General features: G+C 34.2%; 1 long non-coding RNA gene and 1 pseudogene across 3 annotated transcripts; both read right to left on the bottom strand.

Annotated features, from left to right (window-relative positions):
• Nucleotides 1-11: 11 nt before the first annotated feature.
• Nucleotides 12-3,621, bottom strand: LOC146925472 (uncharacterized). 2 transcript variants are annotated; one of them, XR_015010515.1, is made up of 8 exons: nt 3,292-3,621; nt 3,059-3,172; nt 2,566-2,977; nt 1,832-1,908; nt 993-1,275; nt 615-759; nt 403-510; nt 12-289 (listed from the first exon to the last, which is right to left on the bottom strand). It is a non-coding gene; the product is annotated as an uncharacterized LOC146925472 (long non-coding RNA). The 2 variants fall into 2 exon arrangements; XR_015010514.1 differs by having other exon boundaries at nt 2,566-2,649.
• A 2,163-nt stretch (nt 3,622-5,784) lies between these two features.
• On the bottom strand, nt 5,785-14,621 carry LOC146925471 (uncharacterized; annotated as a pseudogene). Its single transcript, XR_015010513.1, has 8 exons — nt 14,330-14,621; nt 11,078-11,661; nt 10,790-10,931; nt 10,314-10,592; nt 10,056-10,157; nt 9,297-9,438; nt 6,553-6,576; nt 5,785-6,197 (listed from the first exon to the last, which is right to left on the bottom strand). The product of XR_015010513.1 is annotated as an uncharacterized LOC146925471 (transcript).
• Between the last annotated feature and the right edge of the window lie 12,414 nt (nt 14,622-27,035).

The raw sequence follows: 27,035 nt of genomic DNA, 5'->3' as shown, positions 1-27,035 counted from the left end.
TTGGATAGTTATTGTAACAATATTAGCTGGATAATATATCAAAGCATTCACAATGTCGTCAACAAATACAATCAAAAGACTTATAGTTGGACAGTTATTGTAACAATATTAGCTGCGCTATTAGTCGCAATTGATGACGGGTTCAAAACTATTCGACATACGCAGTTTCAATGAGAGCATACAATAATTGAGCAAAAATGTAATATCACAATGTATCAAACTATCAATTGATGGTTGTTCCAGCTACGCAGGCGTATAAAACACCATGCAGAGGTGTCTTCACAACAACCTGAAAACAATATAAAATGCAGGAATTTTAATAGATATCATTGTTGATACTAACAGACAAAAATTGTTTTTGACATGTTAAGATCTGAAATAACCATAAACAACTGAACATACCAATTGGGATAACTTCATATAGATCGACAACATAATTGAGCTGCCATTACTGTTCGGAAATTATATGAATCGTTGAGAATACCGCGAACAACAACACGTTATACATACCTAAAATAACGTAAATAAATAGCTTAGAATCGGAAAAAATAAGCTACACTCCATCCCTAAAAATGATACTGGTAAAGCATGTTGAATATCAGATAAGCACTAACCTGCATGATTCACGGTTGAATCTATCAGCCAAGCAGCAACATTAATTTCGCTTCAGATTTGTGAACTCACAAATAGTATTTACTCTGCTAATCACTTGTATAGATCGGAGATGTTCCGTTTGAAAACTAAGCTTTGAAAGAGGAACTGTCACAAATATACCTAAGTAAATATTGTTGTTATAAAAATGAGGAAAAAAGGAGCGAAAATCTAGCCAAAGTTATGACAATGAAATCTAGCTAAATACACCGGAATTCATTCCCATAACTCCGCCCCAAAAGGCCACACAACACCGCAGAGGAGAAACAGCAAAACCCAAACATTGCCACTCCCGAAATGAAACAAAATAACACAACAGCAGTGCTGCTATCTGCACAGACCAGCAGCCAAAATGCAGCAGACAGACGCCAGAAACAGATACGCAGGGGGCAGCAAACTCGCACCAGCAGCAGAAATAACACTCCACAGAACAACAGACCTGCACCAGTCACTGCCCTCCCCCTTTACCTCCGCAAACACGCCTCCGGACACCACTTCCACTCGTAGAGCATACAAACCGGAGCATCCCTCGATCCCATCATCCACAGCCAAATGACAATGACTTAATCAGATTGTCTCCAGAAGAACTACTTAATATTCATTTTCTGCCAATGAAGTGACCACCTAGAAGAAGTTACAATGTGGAAGACAAATAAAACTAATAAGAAATATTTACATGAACCAAGAAAAACAATTTCTCTCAGCCTAAGCATCCCAAGCTTCCAACTTTATTTTAATTTTTTTGAAAATTAACAGTAGAATTAGAATCTTAAATGATCCTCATGTTGTTGACAACAATCAATGATCATGGAATAGCCATGTGTCAGAGTTTCCAACAATGATCAAAACTTACTAATATTGATCTTCAATAATTTCATTATTACATATATTTTTCTCTACATATATTTTTCTCTATTGAAATCTTAAATGATCCTCATGTTTTTGACAGCAATCAAAGAACATGATATTATTTAAATTATATAATTGGAGGGGTTGGAACTCAAAAGGAAGTGGTTACACATGAATTCAAAAAACTCCTTATAAACAAATTTAATTTCACATAGTATATAAAATTTCTAGATGTATCAAAAGAAGAGTAGTAATCTTTAAGTTTCTTTGATTGTACACAATTCAAGAAGTTCATTTCATTCACAATATTTTATCTACTTCCAATTCATACCTGAAAATTCTTATTTCATCTTGACCTTCGAGATCTCAGCAAATGTCCATTCCAAAATTGTTGAAGTGGTCCTCAACCTATCATGTCCAAACATATCAACTTAAGTATTATCAACTTAAGTATTCTTAATTCAAATATGATCTAAAAACACATCAACTACTAACACTATATAGCAATTTGAAAATGATATACATAACACCATCTGCCAAGACACATTCTCAACATAAAATATCATGCTAAATCACTTTTTGAGTGATAGGTTGCTTTAAGATTCAAATGTGTCGTACATTTTTGGTTCATGCCTAAAGATTTTATGAAGAATCCTTTCAGAAAATAATATAATTGAGTTAGATCTACTCAAATATCATTATAAAGCATTTCATACTATACTATCAATAAAAAAACCAAAGTTGCAATGTATGTTATCTAAGGCTATTCCATGTTCTAAATGATTCAACACACAATTATACGTGTAAACATATGCAAGAAACTCTTTATAATATAAGTAAAATAAAAATATAAAAGGATCTTCAAATTGAGACGGTAAGCATAAATATAAAAATACAAACTATTCAAAGCCTCTCCCACCAAATGAGTCAACACATATCGTTTCAATTTTCAACCAATATAAACTTCAAACTAAAATATCCACCAGAAATTTGTTTATTTTCAACATTGGAACAAAAATCAAACAAAGAAGAAAAACACATTATAGTACAAAGACATCGTCATACCACTGTGAGCTCTGCCCCACCATCGCGAGCAAGTTGTCAACAATCCAAAAAGGGATTCAAAGATACCTTGTTGCTTTAGGAGGGCTGAAACAATGAAAAGGAAAGATCAACAATCGCAGAGGTAATGTTAAAAGGAAATAATTAATCATAAAATCTGATAAAGTAACATAATAGAAAACGCAGTGGCATCAAGTAAGTCGACTTTGACTACAAAGATAACTTCATGTCAAACAAAAATTAAAAGGATCTTCAAATTGATTATAATACATAATTGTCAAATCTATGTAAATATCAATTCACATCCAAACAAACCAAATATATAATGGAATAACAAAGTTAGAAAAAGTTACATGAACAACATCATCATAGATGTAGATTTAGGATCAAATATATATAGCAGCATCTTCATTCCCTAATTAGAGACGTCATATTCAAATTCAAACAATTTTCTTAAATCACATAATTAAAAAGGGGGTTAAAAACAATTTCTTACATGTAAATCCTTTGAGAACTCGATGAACACTATATTCGAACAATCACCATTCTGCAGCCATCTTCGATCCATCAGATTTTGCATTCAAAGAAATCCAGTAATCCAGTAAACCATCTGATCCAAACCCAGATTTTTTTATTGTAAAATTATAAAAAAAAAAAATAGCATACAAATTAAAAATAAAAAAATGAAATTACACTTAATTAACCTAAAAAATTTAACAGATTGAGCACCTGGAGAAAGGGAATAAGTTTAGGTCAACAAATACAATGTGTTGCCATGGTTTGAAACCAACAGATTGATATGTAAGAGATTTGATATCAGATCACTCTCGCTTAATCTCATTATTCCAGTAGCCATGGAGAGAAAGTGACGGTTGAGTCGACGACGGCGAGGTATGAGAGGAGAAATACGACAATGAAAGTAGAACGTCGGTGGATTGAGGGAGAGGTTTGGTGGTCGCCGCCGATGGATGGGGGAGAGGGTTGGCGGTGGTGATGATGATCAGAGGAAGAAGAAGAAAAAGCGTGAGCTTGTTTTGGGAATGTGGAAACGCGCGTGTTGTGTTTTGGGAATGTAAAGCGTATACCTAATATTTTTGCCATTCCAAGGTACGTGGTTAAAAAAATAGAGGAGGGAAATGATAAGCAATATAGATTAATCTAACGGCTGGAATGATTTGGAGCCAAAAAATTAGGATTAGGGTTATGGAATTAGGGTAAGCATGTTTGCTAGGATTAGATATAAAGGATCAGAGAGCTTGTGGTCAAAGTTTAAGAATAAATGAAGACCTCTATTATATGTTTTTGAATGTTTAAAACACATTTATTTATAGAATTAAGACTTTACACACTCAAAAGTATATTAATGGAGTTATCAATTTCTTTTACGAAATGAAACTTGAAAGGAACTAGTATGTAGACCCGTGCCAAGCACGGGCTAGATTTTAGACTTTTTTTATTATATAAATATTATTTAAATGGAAAATTCTTTATTTTATATTCAATTTATCAATAACACGTATTGTTATCGTATTTTTAATTAAATATTATATATCAATATTAACGTGTATATATTTATTTGGATTTTTGTAACATTAAACAACAGTAATTTAACGAATGTAATGTTGAAATATTAATCTTTAATGTTGAAATATTTTACACGGTTGACTAAAGTTAAGAATATATTTTGAACATATTTATCGATAATAAATGGATTAATTCAAAAACGAAACAAAATTAATTATGGAGTTTTTTTTTTTGTGTTCTGAGTATATATAGTGTTGCTTGCTTGGTTTTTTTTCTCGTCGGTCTCTATTGATCTTGTGCAGGGAATTGACTATTAATAACTTATTTAATAACTGGGGTGTCTGAGTTTCGAACTCGGCCCCTATATATATATATATATATATATATATATATATATATATATATATATATATATATATATATATAGAGAGAGAGAGAGAGAGAGAGAGAGAGAGAGAAGCAACATACTATTTTTTTTGTCAATTTATTATTATATCACCAACACTACTAATAGTTATTCTCTCAAAAAAAAAACGGCTAATAGTTATGTTAGGTTTATGACATTAAACTAACAACAACATCACAACCCCATATAACATAAAAAATTAAAAATAAAAACCGAACATATAAATGAAAAATATGGACACTCGTGCCAAGAACCGACTAAAATTTAATCATACTTGAGGGAGAGAATATTGTTATGTATGAAGTGTCAGTTAAAGGCTCCCTAAAAAAATGCCAGTTACAGGCTTAAAGTCGAACATTAGCTAAATGAGTGGATGTTGAGCAACAAATAAGTAAAAAAAACTTATATACTTAAGCCTTAAACATGTGGTATCATTCTCACTTGCGTAGTTTCTTTTTATTCAAGAAGTGGATCCACACCTGTGTTGCTTGCTCCAGAAGGCCCAATGATGGTATCATATCTCGGTTCAACATATGGGAGAGCGGGAGTGTCAATTGTGGGTTACAATTTTACATTATATGCAAGAGTAAATGTTGAACAACATAAAAGTGAGATAACCTATACACATCATGTCTCAAGACTTTGGATGAACACGTGATATCAACCTCATTTGTGTGGTTCATCTTAGTCTAATGTAACGATACAACTCAATGTAGACACCCAAGAAAGTCCCAACAATATCATGATTTATTTTGTTAATTTCTGGATGTCATTTTTTTAATATTTTATCTTAAATTTTAGTCTTTGGATATCATTCGCTTTCATGCAAATTTTTTATCAACCTCTATTATTTCAAAATTCCTTCACTTTTGGTCTTTGGTCGGATCTGATAATGCAATAATGTAGATGTGTTCTACTGAGTTCCCAAAATATGTGGTTATTAGACAATGTAAATTAATGTGACTTTTGTTTAGTCTAATATTTTGGCAGCATAATTACCCAACAATTAATCTCAAATTCCTTCAATAAATTCATAAAATTACCAACAACTCACTATATTTTCTATACTTTTACAGACTAAATACACACTACTTAGTTGTTTCCCTTATCATTTCTCTCATTTTGAAGTTGCTTTTTAATCTTTTTTTTCTAATTTACTTTCTCTTTTCTAAAAAAAGAAAAATGGAAAAAAGACACCCATCTATGAAACATCTACTAACTCATATATATATATATATATATATATATATATATATATATATATATATATATATATATATCATGTTGTGTCTCTGACCTTATTTTACCATCTCAACATATTACAAACACCAAGAGTCTCTTGTATAAGGAGAAAGGTTAATGTGTCATATGTGAGGTAAATTTTACATTAGATGCAAGAGTATATATTGAGAAACATAAGTGAGATGACCGATATACATGATGTCTTAAAGTTTCTGGTGAAGATGTGGTGTCAATCTCACTTGTGGAATTTCGCTTAATCAAATATGATGATCCAACCCATTGCATGATCCCTCTGAACTCCGAACATTATGATGAACCATATTTTTTTAATATTTAATTTGAAATGACTAAAATTTAAACTTAATATTTAATTTCAATCCTTCAATCATTTTTCACGTGGTCAATTTGAGGAGATCTTCTCGAGTAACTTTAAAAATACCTTGAAGCGAATACATCCCACATCCTACATTTCACATAAAATATTAGAATTAGAGAATTTACAAAAAAAGACTGAAAAATAAGATTTCAATTTGATAAGAATGTATATGCAAAGAAACAATGGAGAATGAACACCTTAAAAATGGGTGAAGATCCTCTCCATTTTATGTTCTCTCCATTTGTTCCATTACCAAAGTTTTGGTGTATAAATGTGCAATTAGTATCTTCAATTCTTGAAATGTGTGCATTTATATCATATATTTGCTTCAAAACTATAGTAATTGACATTTCCATTTTATTTAGGAAATGGAGAGGATCTTCACCCCTTAAAAATATGCATGTTAATTTGAGGAGATCTTCTCGAGTAACTTTAAAAATACCTTGAAGCAAACACATCCCACATCCTACATTTCACATAAAATATTAGAATTAGAGAATTTACAAAAAAAAGACTGAAAAATAAGATTTCAATTTGATAAGGATGTATATGCAAAGAAACAATGGAGAATTAGGTAGTCTAGTGGCTAGAATTCACCTTGTAAGGTGAATAAATGGGGTGTCCGGGGTTCGAACCCCGGCCCCTGCATATAATAATGCACTGTCCTACCAATTGAGCTATGCTCAAGGGACATAGTATGAACTCCATTGATTGAGTACATAAAATTAGATTTAATTATAAATTAAAATCGATTTTTAATTACACATATCACATCACTCCCACAAATTGCAATGATCATTCTTTATCGTTATTTTATTTGAGAGGTGAGTGTAAGTTAATTTTAGCTATAAGTATGCAATTATAAAGGTGATTGGAGAATAATTTATTCCTATTTGATGCATCCTTTTTTTTTTTTGAGGGGTTGATGGAACCATTTTGTTTTCCATTAAAAAAACATTATTGTACCGTTTTTGTATCCCTTACACACCTTTTTAAGAATTCAAAAATTAAAATTATTTCTTAATAAAAACAATGATGACGCTGATACCTTTTTAAGAGTTCACAAATTAAAATCATTTCTTAATAAAATCAATGATCACGCCAGGCAAATTAATAATACTATCATAACATATGCCCAAATCATAACAATCAATGACAATTAGCATAGAGAGAAGGACAGACACATGTACTATAAAAAAAATGTAATCAAATGTTTATAATAGAGATTTTAGTTGTCAGCTGATAATATAAGAATTCTTTGAAAAAAAAACTGATATTATAAGAATTAGTTGAATGAAGTTTTACCATTATCAATTTTTTTTGGGTAATATTACTATTATCATTATCCTTTTTTTTGTGTGTTTGAATTCAAAATTCAAAGTTAATATGAGGGTTGATTTATTCTGTGTGAATTCAAAATAAATTGAATGCATTTATAACTTGTTATTTTGAATCTCAATTAAAAGGAATTTGCTTTAAACCTTTTCTTTTAAGTGATGCTTTAACTTCTTTTTTTTTACAATAATAAGTAATCTCATTTAAGATTAAGAAATGATGGTATAATTTTTCTTTTCAAACTTGCCACATATATACTTTTAAATGTTACTTTGGTTATAAAAAAAAATTGTTGCAAATATTTTGAAGTTTTAATGTGGGAGATTTGTTTGACATTATAGATACCTTGTAGAACCAAAAAAATAGCTGCAAGTTTTTTTTTTTTGAATAAAAATAGCTGCAAGTTTAGTTGCATCACATTTCATTTTTTTTTTTTATAAAACAACTTTAGGCTACTTGGACTTCGGAAACTTCACCACAATCAGGATAAACCTTAAGACTCTAACAACATTTACACAGATACTTATAGAGCATCTATCAAAGATCAGGTCCTCACATCGCCAACAGAAAATTGAACCCACAACCTTGCAAGTAACTTAATTTCTTACCAACTGAATCAACCTTCATTGGCTATTTGCACCACGTTCTTTTAGCTGCAAGTATATATGTTAATTTTAAATTAGAATTTTGTTTTCAAATATGTTGTGGTATTTAATATTTTTTTATTGAGAAAATTTATCAATTCTGAAGTACCAAGAGGTTTCGTTGGATATCGATAACATGCAAACAAAACTCATTCAAAAATTAATTTATTTTTTAATAAATTAATACCAAAATATGACATGACATTAATCAATTAGATGATAGATAAATACCAAACCAAACTTCAAAGGCACCATTATGTCACACGTAAAAAAAATTAGGATAGGAATTGGCAAAATGAGGCTAAATAATTTAGCACATAAAATAGATCTCAGAGAATAAGCAATATTTCAAACAATAATATTAACAAAACTATAGTATTAGATTCACTCTTCTATCTCATTTTAAGACGTTCCATGTAAACATGACAAAAAAACAATACATTCAGGTTTGTAACACGTTTAAAATTAATTTTAATTTTATAACAAAAAATACTAATATATATATATACACTACAAGAAAACTGTGTTTTAGAGTCGGCCACAAACCCACTCTAACTGGGCTAAAACCGACGCTAACAGCGAATTAGCGTCAGCTTAGCGTCGGTGTCGGGGGCAGGCTAAAAAATTAGAAGCTACTGGATAGAGTCGGCTATTTTCCATCCGAGGCTAACTTATCGTCGGCCTAGCCGAGTTTAATACCGACTCTTCGTGCGGCCGAGGCTATTTAAATCAAAATAAAAAAGTCAACAAATTCATTTAGAGTTTGCCAGTCCGACGCTATATTAAAATGTTAGAGTCGGCTGCACTAACGCTAAAGTCAATTTTACGCCGGTCAACTAAATCGTATAGAGTTGGCTATCGGACTCTATAGTCAACGAAAAGTCAACTAAATTTTAGAGTTAGTTGAACCGACTCTAAAGTCAAATTCTAAAAGTCAAGGTTATTTAGTAGAGTCGGTCTACGGGATGCTAAAGTCAAAATTATAAAAAGTCAAATAAATTGTTAGAGTCGGTACGACCGAGGCTAGTAAATTTTATTTTATTTTTTTTTACCTTTTTACCCTGTTTAGCAAATCATTTGGTTTCATACTCTCTTTTGCAGAATAATACCACAAATCTGCTAAATATTTCAATTTATATCATGTTTGCCATAAACATGATATAAATTGAAATATTTAGCTAAAGGTTGACAGACAAGTCTGCTGTACCATAAACTCGACCACGGGTACGACCCCCTGCAGACTCGCTCCACAACCTAAGCTTTGTTCCTCCATCAACTTTTTGCACACCATCTCCAGTTGTTTCATCAATCTGGGCTTGTACCGCACTCAATTTCTTTTTAAATGATTCCTGCTCAATAGAGAAAAAAATATAAATATTTCATGGTATTCATTAACCAAAAAAAAAAACATGTCATAGGCATTATTTATAGGTAATTCACATGGTTACAATATTGTTACAAAACTAATCTAACCATCACATTCCATATGAACAATTTTCAAAAAACTGAAATCCATAGTATTTCAAAAATGTACAACAGTGATAATCATTCATAAATAAAACTCACATTATTATGTAAACAAGGCCTTGATCATTATGTCAGTTAACAACAGCAAGAAACACTAGTATTAGCAAGTTATAACAATGCAGTTGAGTAAAATTCTAAGCATAGCATTAAGCAACAAAGTAGGCAAATGCAGTCAAATATAAAAACTAAAATAAGATAACATACAAAAAAATTAAAAGAAAACTCATCAACAATACTAAATTACCACAATGAATCTGCATTTTAGTTCTCAAAATTGTAAAGCTCAGAAGTTAACACATGATAGTTCTCTTGAAATGTAGGATTCAGAATTAGCCAACATTGTGTATAAGATATAATATGTAGGATTCAAGCAATGTATAATAAAAAGAAACTAGCAGTAGCCAAATGAATGTCAAAAAATATACAGTCAATATTTTACATAGGTCAACTTTGATCTACCATCAACCCATTCACCAGTCTTCCTCTTGTGAGTATATAGAAATAATTCATCAGGGTCCAAATCCCGTTGAAGATTATTGGACTACAAATCATAAAAGATTGAAATAATCAATATAGAAATAATTAGTATAAACAATTCATGAGTCAGTTTTCATTAATATGAGTGCAATAGGTTTTATTAACATAAATAGACAACTTAGATACAAGACTTCAAATTCAAAGTGTCATTTTCACTTACGAGCTCAAGCGCCACATCAATATGAGCCTTGCGGCCTGAGGTGTGGACTGCACCACCTTTTGTTGAAGCTCGATTTTTCTTATTTTGATTGGATATTTTCAAAAAATCAGGGTTTGTTTTCCAGTAGGTTTCAAGACCAGTCCAAGCATCCACACTTATCCATTCAGGCCGCCCTTTCTTCCTTGCCTTCGTAAGCATGTCTGTTAGTCGTTTAGCTCCTTTTTGTTAAAACACGCGATAGACAAAACCTTGATCACGAGGATCCCAAGATACCTTCTCCTGCAAATTCAACATGCAAACATTCATCAAGTATTGGATCACAATTTCTACAAGCAAACTGGTTGTGTAACATAAACTAGTTGTACATGTCCAGCAAATTTCTACAGAATACCCCACCAAGTATTGGCTCACTATTTCTACACAGGACAGAAATTAAAACAAATTAATATAATAATTTTTGTTTGGTAAATACTTACTCCAAATCGTTCAAACCAAATTGCTTTAACTTCTGGATATTCTGAATCGGGTGCGAGTTGACTCCAAGAATGGATAGGTTTATAAAAATGTTTTCGAATGGCATAGCCAATGGCTTTTGAAACATGATAGGCAGGTACGAGTCTGCATAGTATCCAAAGACTCATCCGGAGTTACTAATCAATCATTAATAATTATAAAAATGCAAATAACAATGTCACATGCAGAAACACTAAATATCTAAACTAACAAATGAGGTGATTTAAAATTGTTTCACACATGTAACTTACCCTTTACCAATAGGTTGTATAATGATCCTCCCCTTGTCATCTTTCCTTTCCTGAGGAACATTCCCTTAGCCCACCACCACCTCCTCCTCCTCCACCTCAGCCTCCTCATCCACATCCTCATTGTCATTGTCATCGTCATCCACATCATGGTACGTTTGTTGCACATCCTCATTTGCTGAAGCTTTGCGTGAGGCATGTTGTGAATTGTTAACCATTGATTCAAGGCCTAAACCTGGAGTCGGCATAAACCTGAATACCTCAGGGGTAGAGGAATGAATAGGCGATGGTGTTGGTCCTACAATCTGAGCCGGTGCTAAAGTCTTATCCGATGCCACAGGCTTAGTTGGTGCTGAAGCCTTAGTCGGTACTGTAGTCTTAGTCGGTGCCTCAATTTGAGTCGGTGTTGCAATCGGAGGTGCAACACGAGGCTGATACGCGGATGTAGAGGCCTGAACAGATTTTTGTGTGGTACATTTCTTTTGCCGAATGAGATTCCGCTGCTCATTAAGTTTTCCAGGCAATATCCTTGGTTTTCCCTTAGTAGGATTTGTCTTTTGTTTCTTGCTGCCACCTTCTGTAGTCATCTGTTGTCATAAAAAATCACATTGTCAACACATGTATATCAAAGTGAAAAAAATCACATTGCCAACACATCTATATCAAAGAACTGCTCAAGTAGTTGCTTTTGAGCAAAAAATAAAAGAAAAAATGGTAATTATTGTGTAGCATTTACTTGTAAATTGTAATTCTTTCAAAATAGCAAAACAATCAAGTAGCTGCTTCCAACTAAAGAAACAAGTCTCTTGACAGGGAAATGAATGACAGAGAAAGACAATATGAGATTTAACAGAAAATTACAAGTAAAAGGCAAACAAGCACAACATCACATTGCATATCCTAGCAAACCTCATGGTTTGAACACTTGAAAACCAAACAGACTTGTCTTTCAACACTCAACAATAACATATTATTGAAAATGCGGCTAATATTTAAGTTTCTTGCTGTTTAAATCATTGTGTTGATTTGGTGTTCCTAAACGGCATACGAGTTAAGGCCAGCCATAGGCCTTAAAAAACAAACTCAATCAAATTGGCTAGACCCTGTAGGTAAAAATACTCCATATGGACAAGATGGTCCACTTGACAACCGGTTTGTACTGGAATTAAGAGAGAATTTTCCAAACACAATTCCATGTATTGATGTGGATTGCAAACGCATAAGTACATCAAACAGGAAACAGAAAATACTATGCCGACCATCATCGAGAAGACTGGACAATAAAATGAAATATAAATGAAGATAAAACTAGGATGCCATAGGATTGAGTCCTGGAGTTGGTCTCTGTATCTCTCAAATGTAAGATAAAACTACCTATAACAAGCCCAGTCACCATGATAGGAGATTTATAGCACCAGGATTCCTTATTGTTATTTTCTTTTAAACATAAAATGAACCATGAAATTTGCAAACTTTTCACTAAAGAAAAGGGAAGGGAATGGTCTGAACTCTTAAGTTATGAAAATTCCATACTGTGTGTTCTTATTTGTGTACAAATGCACATGAAGTACACCTCAAAGGTAGCATCAGTAAGCAACAACAATAAGGTTCATCGATATAATATTTCACCTAAAAAAAGGAAGTTAAGGTCTCATACTAATAATAGTTTGTATTAAATTACTTATATTCCAGTTTTTTTTCTGAACTAGGAAAAAAATAATATTACAATTCATAGTCACAAAATTCGTTGACTTCGTACTCCATAATTTGCTCATCAATTCTCTGAAAAGAGAGTACCGAGGCAAACCATACATCCCTCACAAAAGACATGTTAATATTTAGACTAATTTAATTCAATAATTGGACTTTGAAAGTAATTACTACTTTCAAAAAATACAAACGCCACTAGCCCACTTTTTCATTTTAGTGTACTTCAGTCCACATGGCAATAGATAGTTGTGGTAGTGGATGGAAATGTTGGAGATTGTATTTATAAACTTACTTACCTCTAAATGTTTGAAAATCTATCAATGTGGGACATGTTATTTTTACAAATGCTATTTTTCTATGTTAGATAAACCTCTCCATGAAACATCACAGATCCATCTTCCTTTGGTAACGTACAGACTATGTATACCCCCCCCCCCCCCCCCCCCCCCCAACCCCACCCCACACGTACCAAATTCTTTGAAAGTTATGAACTGGTACCCGAACCCGTACCACGTACCGAAGCGAATTGCGAATCATGTGACTATTTTACAATTGAAATCCAAGCTAGTGCACTCTTCATGGGTTGAAAAAATAAAACTTCAGAACTAAGGAAAAAAAAAATTACAATTGAAATCCCTGCTAGTGCACTCTTCATCAGTTGAAAAGATAAAACATTCTGAATTCTGACAACACCAGTCAATGAGGGTTCCATGTGTCTGTTGTGTGAGTGTGTCTGTTTGTGTTTGCACGAAAATAACTGAATAATATTATTTAAGTGTAACTCTAGTTAAAAGCAGAAAATAGATGTAAGCTTGTAAAATATTTAAAACTATCAATAAAATGAAGATTGCAAAAATAAACCTGTACACTTTATTATAATACACAAACTGTGGTTATTTTATTGATGTATCAAGTTTTGCAAAAACATTACCATTTTCTGAGACTCATTTGACGACATCCAAAACAGAAAATTCATATCAAAACTCCAGTTATGTTTACAAGTTCCGCAAAACATTACTATTACCCAAACATCAATACCTTCATGCAAAACATCTGTCTACGAAGAATAATATTTGTTGTAACAGAGGTATTAGAGGACAATCAATTGGAACCCAAACAAACTAAACAATCAGATCATCAAAATAAGAACTGCAAACATATCAAGCTACTGAAGAATCAACCAGAAAAGAATAAGAACACACCATATAAGGATCAAACAAGAGAATTGATTCAATAGGCAATTGAACACCAGTTTCTATATAGCGATATTGTTACTATGACATGTAATAGTCCTAACAATATCTTTGGTGATATCGACCACTCTTGTGGGGTAAAATCATTCACCAGAAACCTCAATTTAGGTTAAAAAAAACTGCCACACAAAATTAAAAAAAAGGGTATGATGAACGAAAAAAAGGTAAAAACAGTCATACAACACAAAAAGGTAAAAAAAAAAAACCAACAGCAACAAAAAATTGATTTTAGGTAATTAGATGTATAAAATTAATAAATTATTAGAAAAATCATAATTTGGGGATGGGTTACCTTTGTTGAACGAATTTGAGTGATAATTTCAAATAAGCTGAATGTATGATGAATAGATCAGCTTGAGGGTTGAAGAAAAAGTCGAGAGATAATGCTAATTGATGAAAAAGAAGCGTTATTAAGAGATGAAGTGTTGAAGCTGAGTGTTAATCTGGAAGGGGAAAGATCCGTGAAGGTTTTTGGAAGAGCATGGTGAAGAATTTGGGTTGATAAGCTTTAATCGGTCATATTGAAGAAGAGAGTGAAAAGTGATTATAGATAGGTAAGAAGGGGAAGTCTGATGAAAAGTAGTAGATAAGGTTTGATGAGTGGTGGAGATTTTTCTATAAATGCTTAATTTAATTTTTTTTTTTTGAAAGATAATTTAATTTTTTTTAAGAAATAAGTGTGAAAATTTTGTTGACTTGAATAAGTGTGAAAATAAGAGAGGGAAAAAAGTGTGGGAAAAAATTTAAGGTAATATTTTGTTGACTTGAATAAAAAAAACTTCATAATAATTTATGTAGAAATTAAATTTTTATTGGTAAATATAGTAGAGTCGGTTAGGCCAACTCTATACCTAATCTAAAATTATTTATTTGTGGGTCCTATTTGAGGAAAAAGAGGTAATAATAATTTTATAAAATTAAATTTTTATCAAACAAAATAATAGAGTGAGACATGCCGACTCTAATTATGGTCTGAAAAGGGAAACGTGGGTCCCATAAACTTTTGTCTCGGCTGGGCTGACTCTAAGAGTATTAAAAAATAAAGGGAATTTAGAAATTGAAGTAGAGTGTGCTAGGCCGACTCTAGTCCGATGCTACTAGCGTCGGTGTCGGGGGCCGACGCTAAATTTCAACTCTAAAACCCAGTTTTCTTGTAGTGATATATATATATATATATATATATATATATATATATATATATATATATATATATATATATATATATATATATATATCTTATTCACCAATATAGATCTCATGCTCTCGTAATTATTGTTTCTACATTTGTAGATCAAAGGACCATGAACAAAATTTGGATTATTTTTCTTTGACTCTTTTCTCTTTCGATTGTGATCTTTGTAGATTCAATATATATCCAAACCATACTTAGACTCATCAATCTTCTCACGTGAAAGAAAAACTTCTAACCCATTTTTTTCCCACATCTTCTTATGTCTTATCAATCTTATCAAATTCAAAATCTTCACACAGTGACATGAATTTTGTTACCCTGAAAAATGCAAACAAACAAAGATAAAAAAATTAGATTAATTTAAAAAGTGAAAAAATTATATTCATAACATACATAATGATGCATCCATGGGAAAGATATATAGAGAACCGGTGTGTGTCACAGTTGACATCACATCATGAACAAACCAAACCCAAATGATTCGAATGATTATGTTTCATGATTCTTTGACTGGGTTCATCTCATAAACGTTACCTGATCTTGGTTCCATAACAACTTTTTGGAGTTTAACAGCACCATATGGAAGAAATATACAGCTAAAAATGATGAAATAAACAGAGACTATATATAGGAAAATAATAGAATAGAAAGTAAATTACATTTTGAACAAATAAAAAGTGTGATGTAAAATTGGCACTCTTCCATGATTCAATTGCTTAGAAACCGAAATATGAAATGGTAAATCGTTACCTGATCTTGGTTCCATAACAACTTTTTGGAGTTTAACAGCACCATATGGAAGAAATATACAGCTAAAAATGATGAAATAAACAGAGACTATATATAGGAAAATAATAGAATAGAAAGTAAATTACATTTTGAACAAATAAAAAGTGTGATGTAAAATTGGCACTCTTCCATGATTCAATTGCTTAGAAACCGAAATATGAAATGGTAAATAGAAAATTAATAGAAATAAATTGTAATTAATGGCAAAGTCAAATATGTATTTGTGATTTATGAGGTGATGTGGATCAATAATTAAGAAATACTTTTATTTTTAGAGATGATGATGAATATGTAATTTTTTTTGACATATTCAGAGTAACAAAATAATGGTATTCTTTGTCAAAAAAATAAAGAATGGTATTCTTAATTTTTCAATATATCAATACGTCGTTTTAGTTTTTCTTTCAAAAAATATATATTTCATTTTATTTTCGCTAAAAAATTTGTTAGTTTTTTAGTCTTCCAAAAGTTTTCATCACCATTCTGGGTATCTATTTTTTAGTCAACTCAAATTTAGTCTTCATATTTTTGAATGAGATTCTCCAGAAATGTGTAGAAAATGTCAATCTATTCTAAAAAAATAGAATTTTTTTAACAAAAACATCTATTAAGTATGAATTATTAAGCACAAAAAACATACATAATTCATCTTTAAGAATTTTTCACAAAATTGTCATATACTGTAAAAAAAAAACAAAATATTCATATTATTTGACCATCACTTGATAATAAAAAATGTCATAATATTTGATCATCATTTGATAATAATTTTTTTTTACGTATTGTTGGAACAAAATGTGTTTAACAATAAACCTTAAAGAGTTTTGATGATAACAAGGTATTAAAAATTGTAAATTGGATTAGCTAATATTTGTTCAAGTGTACAGGACCATAATTATAAAGTTACATCATCATTGGTTCTAAATGAGCAAATAAAGAGCTATGGAAACAACAAAAATTTGAAGCTTGGACGCTCCTGAAGGCAACTTGCTCCTAAAGAAAAAGCGCTCCTGAAGTCAAGCTGCTCCTGAAGAAATAGCGCTCCTGAAGTAAGCTGCTCCTGAAGAATAGTGCTCCTGAAGACAAGAGGTCCAGAAGTCACATCATCAGAAGCTGCATCATCAGAAGCTGCAGAAGTCATCTCATCAGAAGCTGCATCATCAGAAGCTGCCTCATCAGAAGCCATTTCACCAGAAGCTGAATATCAACTGGATTTGCAAAGAATCAAGAATTGAAGAATCATCAATGCAAAAGCTGTCTATTGGATTCGAAAACACAAACAAAGGATTAGTGGAGTTTGCAACGGTCATTTCAAAGGTGTTTGAAGGCATGTGTTTGCAATTTGGACGAAAGCGTTGACATTGTACTTTGTACGAATTGTACAACCACGTTCTCCACTACTCTGTTTTGTGTCTGCACTTCAAGACAAGAAAACAGCTCCAGAATACGGTCTCGCCTGCATAGATGTTCCTTTGGATAAGGAATGGATTTCAAATTGGTTCTTCATAGGACAACAACCAAATCAGGCAAAAGATCATTGGTGAAAGATCAAGCTTCAACAACGACTCTTTGGTGTGCTGGCAATTTCACAACGTCTCTTTCACACCTCTATATAAAGGAGTGAAGACCTAGAGAATTGGTAATGCAAGAACGCTGAACGAAAGACTCAAAAAGATTTTCACAAGTACCAAACCTCTGCTGAAATTGTTCTGCATTCACTTAGAATTTCTGTGTCTCAAAGTCATATCTTAGAAATTCTTAAGTCCATTGAGTCTGTATCTGATTTGTATTGTGAGCACCTCTGATTGTATATCAAGTGTTCAACCTTAAACAATTTTCTGTGTAATTTTGTTTAGTTAGGAAGTCTCTTGCAGTTGTGCTTGAGCAGGAAGTCTCTTGATTGTGTTCTTGAGCAAAGGAAGTCTCTTGCTTGTGTGCTTGAGCATTGGAAGTCTCTTGCTTGTGTGCTTGAGCATTTGTAATCAGATATTACTCATAGTGAAATCTCCTTGGAAGTGCAAGGGGGACTGGACTACTTCCGGATTGTGGAAGGAACCAGTATAATTGCTTTGTGTCGTTCTTCTTCTCTCTCTCTGATTTATTCCGCTGCATTTAGATTCTGATTATCACTTCAGAAGCTGTCTCACTTAGCTTCTGATCAGTGTGTTCAGTTTTTAGGAGAAACGAAGAATTTTCCAAAAACACAATTCAACCCCCCTTCTTGTGTTTTTTTCTCACCTTCAATTGGTATCTAGAGCCTTGGTCTGTTGTGTATCACTTAACCGTGCAACAGTCAAAGATCTGAGAAAAACATGACTACTCCTCCTCCTGATGGTGATACTAGCTATAAAAATGTCTCACATGATTATAGTGATAGTAAGAAAACCAGTGTTGGAAAAATTCCAAAGTTCAATGGAGATGCTGAAGAGTTCTCTTGGTGGAAGACCAATTTTTACAGTTACATCATGAGCCTAGATGAAGAATTGTGGGATATTCTGGAAGACGGCGTTGGTAGTTTAGTCCTTGATGAAGAAGGAGCTGCTGTGGATAGAAAGAAACATACTCCAGAACTGAGGAAACTTTACAAGAAGCATCATATTATCAGAGGAGCTCTTGTCACTGCCATACCCAAAGCAGAATACATGAAGATGAGTGACAAATCCACTGCTAAAGCTATGTTTGCTTCTCTCTGTTCAAATTATGAAGGGAGCAAGAAGGTCAAAGAAGCAAAGGCTCTCCTGCTTGTACATCAGTATGAGTTATTCAAAATGAAGGATGATGAAACTATTGAGGAGATGTACTCAAGGTTTCAAACCTTAGTTTCTGGTCTACAGATTCTAAAGAAGAGCTATGTTGCTTCTGATCATGTAAGCAAGATACTCAGAAGCTTACCTGCCAGATGGAGACCAAAAGTGACTGCCATTGAGGAAGCTAAAGATTTAAACACTTTAAGTGTCGAAGATCTTGTTAGTTCTCTCAAAGTTCATGAGTTAAGTCTTAATGAACATGAGTCTACTAAGAAGAGTAAATCAATAGCTCTTCCATCCAAAGGCAAGTCATCAAAAGCTCTCAAAGTGGTTGAATCTGAAGAGGAAGAACAGTCAAGTTCAGATTCTGAACCAGATGCTGCAGAAATGGCCATGCTCTCAAACAGACTTCAATATCTGGCCAAGAAGAACAGAAAGTTTCTCTCCAGAAGGGGTAACTCCAGAAGCTCAAGGAAAGAAGATCAGAAGGGATGCTTCAACTGTAAGAAGCCAGGTCACTTCATTGCTGAATGCCCTGATCTTCAAAGAGAAAAGTCAAAGGACAAGTCAAAGAGGTCTACCTTCAAACCAAGCAAACTCAAGAAGCAGATTAAGCAGAGTTTAATGGCAACCTGGGATGATTTGGGTAGTGAATCTGGATCTGATAAAGAGGAAGCTGATGAAGATGCAAAGGTAGCTGTTGGGTTGGTAGCAACAGCAACTTCAGAAGCTGGATCAGATTCAGACTCAGAAGATGAAAATGAGGTATATTCCAAAATTCCCAGAGATGAACTTGTTGAGTCACTTAAAGAACTTCTTACACATTTTGAAGTAAGAACCAATGAGTTGAAGGATTTAAAAGAAAAATATGCTGATTTGGTACAACAGCAAAAATCAACTCTATTGGATCTGAAAGCTTCTGAACAGGGACTTAGGGGCTTTGACTTCATGTGTAAAACATATGAAGACCAGCTCAGGTTCTTATGTCAGAAGCTACAAGAAAAGTGTAATGAAAAACCTTTAAGTAATCATGAAATTGCTCTTGAAGACTTCATTATATCTGGCATTGACAGAAGCAGAGTGGCTTCTATGATTTATAGCATTTACAAGAACAATGGCAGAGGAATTGGTTTTCCAGAAGTGAAACTGGAGAAAACCAATCTAAAGTCTTGTTGTGAATGCATCAAGGAAGGTCTGAAAACATTCTTTGTACCAGAAGGGGCTGAGTTGGAAACTGTTGTTCAATCAGAACCTGAAGCTTCCAGTTTTAAGGCTAAGATTACTTCAAAGCCAAAGAACTCTAAGTCAAAGGCTATGATCAAATCTGATTCCAAAACTTCAAAGGTTAGGATCCTGAAAAGATCAGAACCTATTCCTCAGAGTCTGGTGAAACCAAAATCTGGGGTTCTGAAGTCTAAGTTTCAGAAGAAGACAGTTGCTGCTTCTGAAGTACCAAAACCTAAGGTGATGGTTAATCAGAAGCAACCCAACTCACAGCACAAGGTACAAGAAGTGAAGAGTAAAGCCTTAAGTACTAACCTTCCAGGACCCATAGAACAATGGGTACCTAAATCTAAAAATGTCAATGATGCAGGTATGTCTAAGAGCAGTGCCAAAGCAAAGATCATGGTACCTAGACAGCGGTTGCTCAAGACACATGACAGGAGACAAGTCCATGTTCCTCAGCCTAACAATGAAAGAGGGAGGAAATGTGAAATTTGGAGGCAACCAGTCAGGCAGGATCATAGGTACAGGAACTATTGGTAATTCCTCTACCTCAATTAATAATGTATGGTTGGTAGATGGTCTTGAACATAACCTTTTGAGCATAAGTCAATTTTGTGATAATGGTTATGATGTGCTTTTTGAAAAACCCAACTGTACAGTAATCAACAAGAAAGACAAATCCATTGTGTTCAAGGGAAAGAGAGTTGACAATGTCTATAAAATCAATTTTTCTGAACTGGCTGATCAGAAGGTGATCTGCCTACTATCAGTGAATGATAAGAAATGGATGTGGCACAGAAGGTTGGGACATGCTAACTGGAGGTTAATCTCTAAGCTTAGTAAGTTACAACTTGTGAAAGGGCTACCAGACATTGACTATCATTCAGATGCACTTTGTGGTGCATGTCAGAGAGGGAAAATTGTGAAATCATCTTTTAAAACCAAAGACATTGTCTCAACCTCAAGACCTTTAGAATTACTCCATATTGATTTATTTGGACCAGTAAGTACTGCATCCTTATATGGAAGTAGATATGGATTAGTCATTGTTGATGATTACAGCAGATGGACTTGGGTGAAATTCATAAAGAGTAAATATGTTGCGTGTGATGTATTCAGTAGCTTCTGCACTCAAATTCAATCTGAAAAAGAATCAAAAATTTTGAAAGTCAGAAGTGATCATGGTGGAGAATTTGAAAATGAGCCATTTGAAGCTTTTTGTGAAAAACATGGAATTTTCCATGAATTCTCTTCTCCTAGAACACCACAACAAAATGGAGTTGTAGAGAGAAAGAATAGAACTTTACAAGAAATGGCCAGAACCATGATTCATGAAAACCATTTACCAAAACATTTTTGGGCAGAAGCAGTGAATACAGCATGCTATGTTCAAAACAGGATCTATATTAGACCTATTTTGGAGAAAACAGCATATGAACTCTTTAAAGGAAGAAAACCCAATATCTCTTACTTTCATCAATTTGGATGTACTTGTTACATTCTGAACAACAAGCTCTACCTAAAGAAATTTGATGCCAAGGCCCAAAGAGGAATCTTTTTAGGTTACTCTGAAAGGTCAAAGGCATACAGAGTGTATAATTCAGAAACACTCTGTGTTGAAGAATCTATGCACGTTAAATTTGATGACAAGGAGCTTGAAGATAAAACTTCAAAGCAGGGTGAAAGTTTTGCAGAGATACAGGTTCCTGAAGCTACTCCAGAACCTGATCAGATAGCTGAGTCTGAAGATAGTCCAGAAGCTGAACCCACATCAGAAGCGCAAGATGAAACTGCTTCTGATAAAGCACAAGATGGCTCACATCAAGAAGATCCTCCCAGAAACACATTCAAACACAAGTCTTCACATCCTGAGGAGCTAATCATTGGAAACAAAGATAGTCCAAGAAGAACAAGATCACATTTCAGACAAGAAGAGTCAATGATTGGACTAATCTCAATGATTGAACCTACAACAGTTGATGAAGCACTCTCAGATGATGGATGGATCCTAGCTATGCAAGAAGAGTTGAATCAATTTCAAAGAAATGATGTGTGGGATCTGGTACCCAAACCTCAGCACAAGAACATTATTGGAACAAAATGGGTATTCAGAAACAAGCTGAATGAGCAAGGTGAAGTAACAAGAAACAAAGCCAGACTTGTTGCACAAGGGTATAGTCAACAAGAAGGCATTGATTACACTGAAACGTTTGCTCCAGTTGCAAGATTGGAAGCAATCAGGTTACTTCTTTCCTATGCAGTTAATCATGGCATAATATTATATCAGATGGATGTCAAGAGTGCATTTCTCAATGGTGTCATAGAAGAAGAAGTGTATGTTAAGCAACCTCCTGGATTTGAGGATATTAAATATCCTGACCATGTTTTTAAATTGAAGAAATCACTATATGGCTTGAAACAAGCTCCCAGAGCTTGGTATGATAGACTAAGTAATTTCTTAATCAAAAATGATTTTAAGAGAGGACAGGTTGACACTACACTCTTCAGAAGGACCCTTGGGAAAGATATTCTTGTTGTGCAAATATATGTTGATGATATAATATTTGGTTCTACTAATGCATCTCTTTGCAAGGAATTTTCTGAGTTAATGCAGGATGAATTTGAAATGAGCATGATGGGAGAGCTGAAGTTCTTCCTTGGCATTCAAATCAATCAATGCAAAGATGGAGTCTATGTTCATCAATCAAAGTACACAAAGGAGCTTCTGAAGAAGTTCAAACTTGAAGATTGTAAAGTGATGAACACTCCAATGCATCCTACGTGCAACCTGAGCAAAGAAGATGAAGGAGCTAAAGTAGATCAGAAGCTGTATAGAGGTATGATTGGTTCTTTGTTATACCTCACTGCATCTAGGCCAGATATTTTATTCAGTGTATGCTTGTGTGCAAGATTCCAATCAGATCCTAGAGAATCTCATATGACTGCTGTCAAGAGAATCTTCAGGTATTTGAAGGGAACAACTAATCTTGGACTCCTTTATAGGAAATCCTTAGATTATAAGCTAATTGGATTCTGTGATGCTGATTATGCTGGTGATAGGATTGAAAGAAAATCAACCAGTGGCAATTGTCAATTTCTGGGTGATAATCTTATATCCTGGGCTAGCAAAAGACAAACAACTATTGCTATGTCTACAGCAGAAGCAGAATACATTTCAGCTGCAAGTTGTTGTACACAACTACTTTGGATGAAACATCAGTTGGAAGATTATCAGATAACTGCTAACAGTATTCCCATTTATTGTGATAATACTGCTGCTATTTGTTTGTCTAAAAATCCAATTTTGCATTCAAGAGCTAAGCACATTGAAATCAAACACCATTTTATCAGAGATTATGTTCAAAAAGGAATTTTAGATATACAATTCATTGATACTGAAAATCAATGGGCTGATATATTTACTAAGCCTTTAACTGTTGAAAGATTTGATTTTATTAAGAAAAATTTGAACATGCACTTCGTGTCTGATTAAATGTTTGCTTGCTCCTGAATAGGATTTTAGGTTCTGAAGTTAGTTCAGAAGCAGTAGTCCATCAGAAGCTCTTTATTGAGGTTCTGAGGAAAACTCGCTTCTGATGATGACATCAGCATCTGAAGTCCAGAAGCTGGATTTGTTGCTTCTGAATAGTTGGATTAGTGGAAACGTTAGGAGTTACTTTTTAAAGTAACTTCTGGCCCACTAACTTGGTAGTTACTCTGTGAACTTCTTACGTGGCCTGTATGTGTTGGTGTATAACTAAAAGGGCAATGATGATTTAAAAGCTTTGAAAGTACTTTTCACGCGCCCCCAATTTTGTCATTAATGTTATGTTTGTTTGTCTCTTTTGAATTGCAATCGTTTTACTTTTAACACTTTGTCAATTCACACACTACTCACTCACAACAAACACATTTGCTCTCAAACCGTTTGCGAAGTAAGCGCATTCTCTCAACCTTAGAACCCTAAAAATCTTCATCTTCTTCAAATCTTCGTCAATCATCAAATGGCATCATCAAGCTCGCAACGAAAAGTTTCAGAATCTACTTCAAACAAGCAAAGCGTATCAGAATCTGGGTCCATCTACAAAGAAAAGACTATGGATATTCCATGGGAATCCTTGATAGTCCAAATAGAGTCACCAGTGGATTTTACTTCACTCAAGAAGTACGAAGTAAACATGGAAGGCTTAATAGAAACATAGGAGCTGTCTGAGTATTTCAGAATGCTAAATGGGCCAACATATGTGAATTTGGTCAAGGACTTTTGGTTAAAAGCTGAAGTGTACAATGAAAAGCCTGCAAAAGTTGTAAGCAAACAAGCTGGGTCAAAGAAAGGGAAAATGGTCATGGATATGAATCCTACATCATTTGACAGCTTAGAAATAAGGTCTGAAGTGATGGGCATTCCTATAACCATCACTGAGGAAGTTATAGCTAAAGCTTGTAGAAGGCATGCAGAGGGAAGATTCCAAGAAATAGTCAGGAAGGAAGATGTCCTGCTACAAGGTTACTACAACACTCTTTTGGGTGGGAAGAAGGATGCAAAGCCTTCTGAAATGGAGATTCACAACAGGATGTTGGTGAAATTCAGTAATGATTGCTTCTTTCAAAGAGCAGGAGGATCTGACCAACCCAACAATCAACAGAAGCTAGCAATTTACTTCATGGCTATTTTGGAAAAGATAAACTTCCCAAGATATGTAATGGATCATCTCTGCTGGGCCATAAATGAAAGCACTATCAGAGGAAGAAAACAAGTACCCTATGGAAGATTGCTGTCTGAAATCTTTCATCAAGGAAGGGTGCTGGAGTTCTTAAAAAGGACAAGGAGTGCTTCTGATAAATGTTTCAAAGTCTCTACTGCTGAAAGGACTATCAGTAGCAGGAGCTTACACTCTATGAAGTTCTTCAAAGAAGCTCCTAAAGATGAGAAATGGTTGGAGTTGACCACAGAAGAATCTGAGATTATCAGAGACTTTCCTTCCATAGTTAAGGAAAGTAATCCTGAACACTTAGCTAGATTAGTAGCTGAGTACGTCTTGGAGGAAGATGCGAGGTCTCAGGAGGAAGCTGCTCTTGCTAAAGGAAAAGGCAAGAAGGCCAAAGCAGTTGCTGTGTCAGAAGCTGCTGTTTCTGATGCACCTAAAGGAAAAAGGGCCAGAACTAGTTCTGAATCTGATGCTGCTCCTACTAAAGGAAAGATGCAGAAGATTGGTGCTGCTTCTATTCCTCAGAAGAGAAGAAAAGGTAAGGCAGACTTGGTAATCACTCAAGAGCAGCTGGAGGAAGCTCTCGAAGAAATGGAAAAAGAAGAGGCTGATCCCAAGCTGAAGAAGAAGAAGGCTCCCCTTCAACTTGTGAGTCCTATGGTTGAGATGACTCCAATAAGGAAAAGGATGGCAGATGAACGTGCTTCTGAACTTATTGCAGACAAAAAGGATCTAAAAGCACAATACACTCATCAAAGAGATGAAAAGCTCAAGGCCTTGGGATTGGAAGATTGTGATAGGTTCTACAAAGATAAATTGGCTGAAGTAAGAGCCATTGCTGGTAAGCCCACTGAAGACAATGAGGAAGACGATATGATGCTCATGTTTGAAAATGCTCCAGAAGAGGGAACTTCAGAAGTAGTTCCTCAAGCTGCTGATCCACAAGAGATCACTTCTGAAGCTGGCCCTGCAGATCAGGTAATTCAGATTCCAGTCACCTCTATCCCCATTTCACCTTTTTCAACATCTGTACCTGAACCAATAGAAGACACTTCTGTCTTAGACAATCTTGCTCTCCATTACTCAGGTGAGTTACCCATAGACAAATCCACCTCAGAAAAAGCCTCTGAAACAACTCCAGAAGCAGCTGCTTCTGAAAATGTTGTTTCAGAAAACCCTCATCAACAAACACCTGAACCACATAAACCCACAACACCCCCACAATCACCAACAGCTACCATTGACCCCCAACTCAACACTCAAACATCAACTTCACCACAACAACCACCATCTGAAACTGAATTTCAACCTTTACCTGAACACTCTCCTGAACCAACTCCCATGGATGTTGACATCTCTCTAGTCAATGTTCAAGCCTCAACCTCCACCACACACATTGATTCTGACCAGCCCTCATCTTCTAACACACAAACACACCTTACCATTCCAGTTCCTAACCCTATTCAAGACTTAGAAATCAGTGATTCTGATCTTGAAATCCTTGAACATCCACCCACAAACATCCTGGAATCTGGATATATCAATTCTGAGCTTCAGACAATCCTTAGTCAATTGCTTAATCTTGTGGATCAACGAAGGACAATTGATCTCACAAGTGCATATGAAGACTCCTGGGCATCACTTCAGAACCGGGCAACTGAGCTAATTGAAAGCTTAAGGGCTAAGTGCATCAGAAGCAAGGAAGCTTCTGTCAGGAAGTTAATGGAGCATCTGAATCAGAGTCTCAGAATAAGAAGTTCTACACTGCTCCTGGCAAACCAGCCTTTCTTTTTAGAAACGGATTACTTGACCAGAGAAGCAAGGTTGTGTAAGCTTCTGAAGAAACAGATGGCACAGCAGCAGCAAGAAGCTAAGGAAAGGGAACAGGCTCTTCTCCAGAGGCAACAACAGCTTGAAGAACTGTTGCAGAAGAAGATTGAAGAAATGGAGGAGATGAAGAAACAACATCAAACCAACACTTAGTTGCACACCCTTGTGTTTTTCTTTTTGTTTGTTGTTTGTTTTGAATTCCTAGTCCTTGCTTCTGAAACCATTCTGTTTTAATTCTCTTTGCTTCTGAATGCTTACTGATTCTGACTGTTTAGCTGCTTCTGACAATTGAATATACATGATTTTTGCTCTGATTTATTTAGTTCATTGCTTAGTATACTCTCTCACGTTTGAGTTTTTCTCATATCTTTTTGTATTTTGTGCTTAGATTTTTTTAATTTTTTTTTTGATAATGACAAAAGGGGGAGTATATGTGACAAGTATTTAAAGGCTCTGAGCCCCATTAATGGCATTTGAAATTTTTGAAAAACTTCTATGTTTTTA

This window comes from Medicago sativa, chromosome 5, assembly GCF_051527215.1.
Source record: "Medicago sativa cultivar Bolivia chromosome 5, Bolivia_mono, whole genome shotgun sequence".
NCBI classification, from domain to species: Eukaryota; Viridiplantae; Streptophyta; class Magnoliopsida; order Fabales; family Fabaceae; genus Medicago; species Medicago sativa.
The sequence above is the reverse complement of the archived record's forward strand: the minus strand, read 5'-3'. Positions and strand labels throughout refer to the sequence as shown.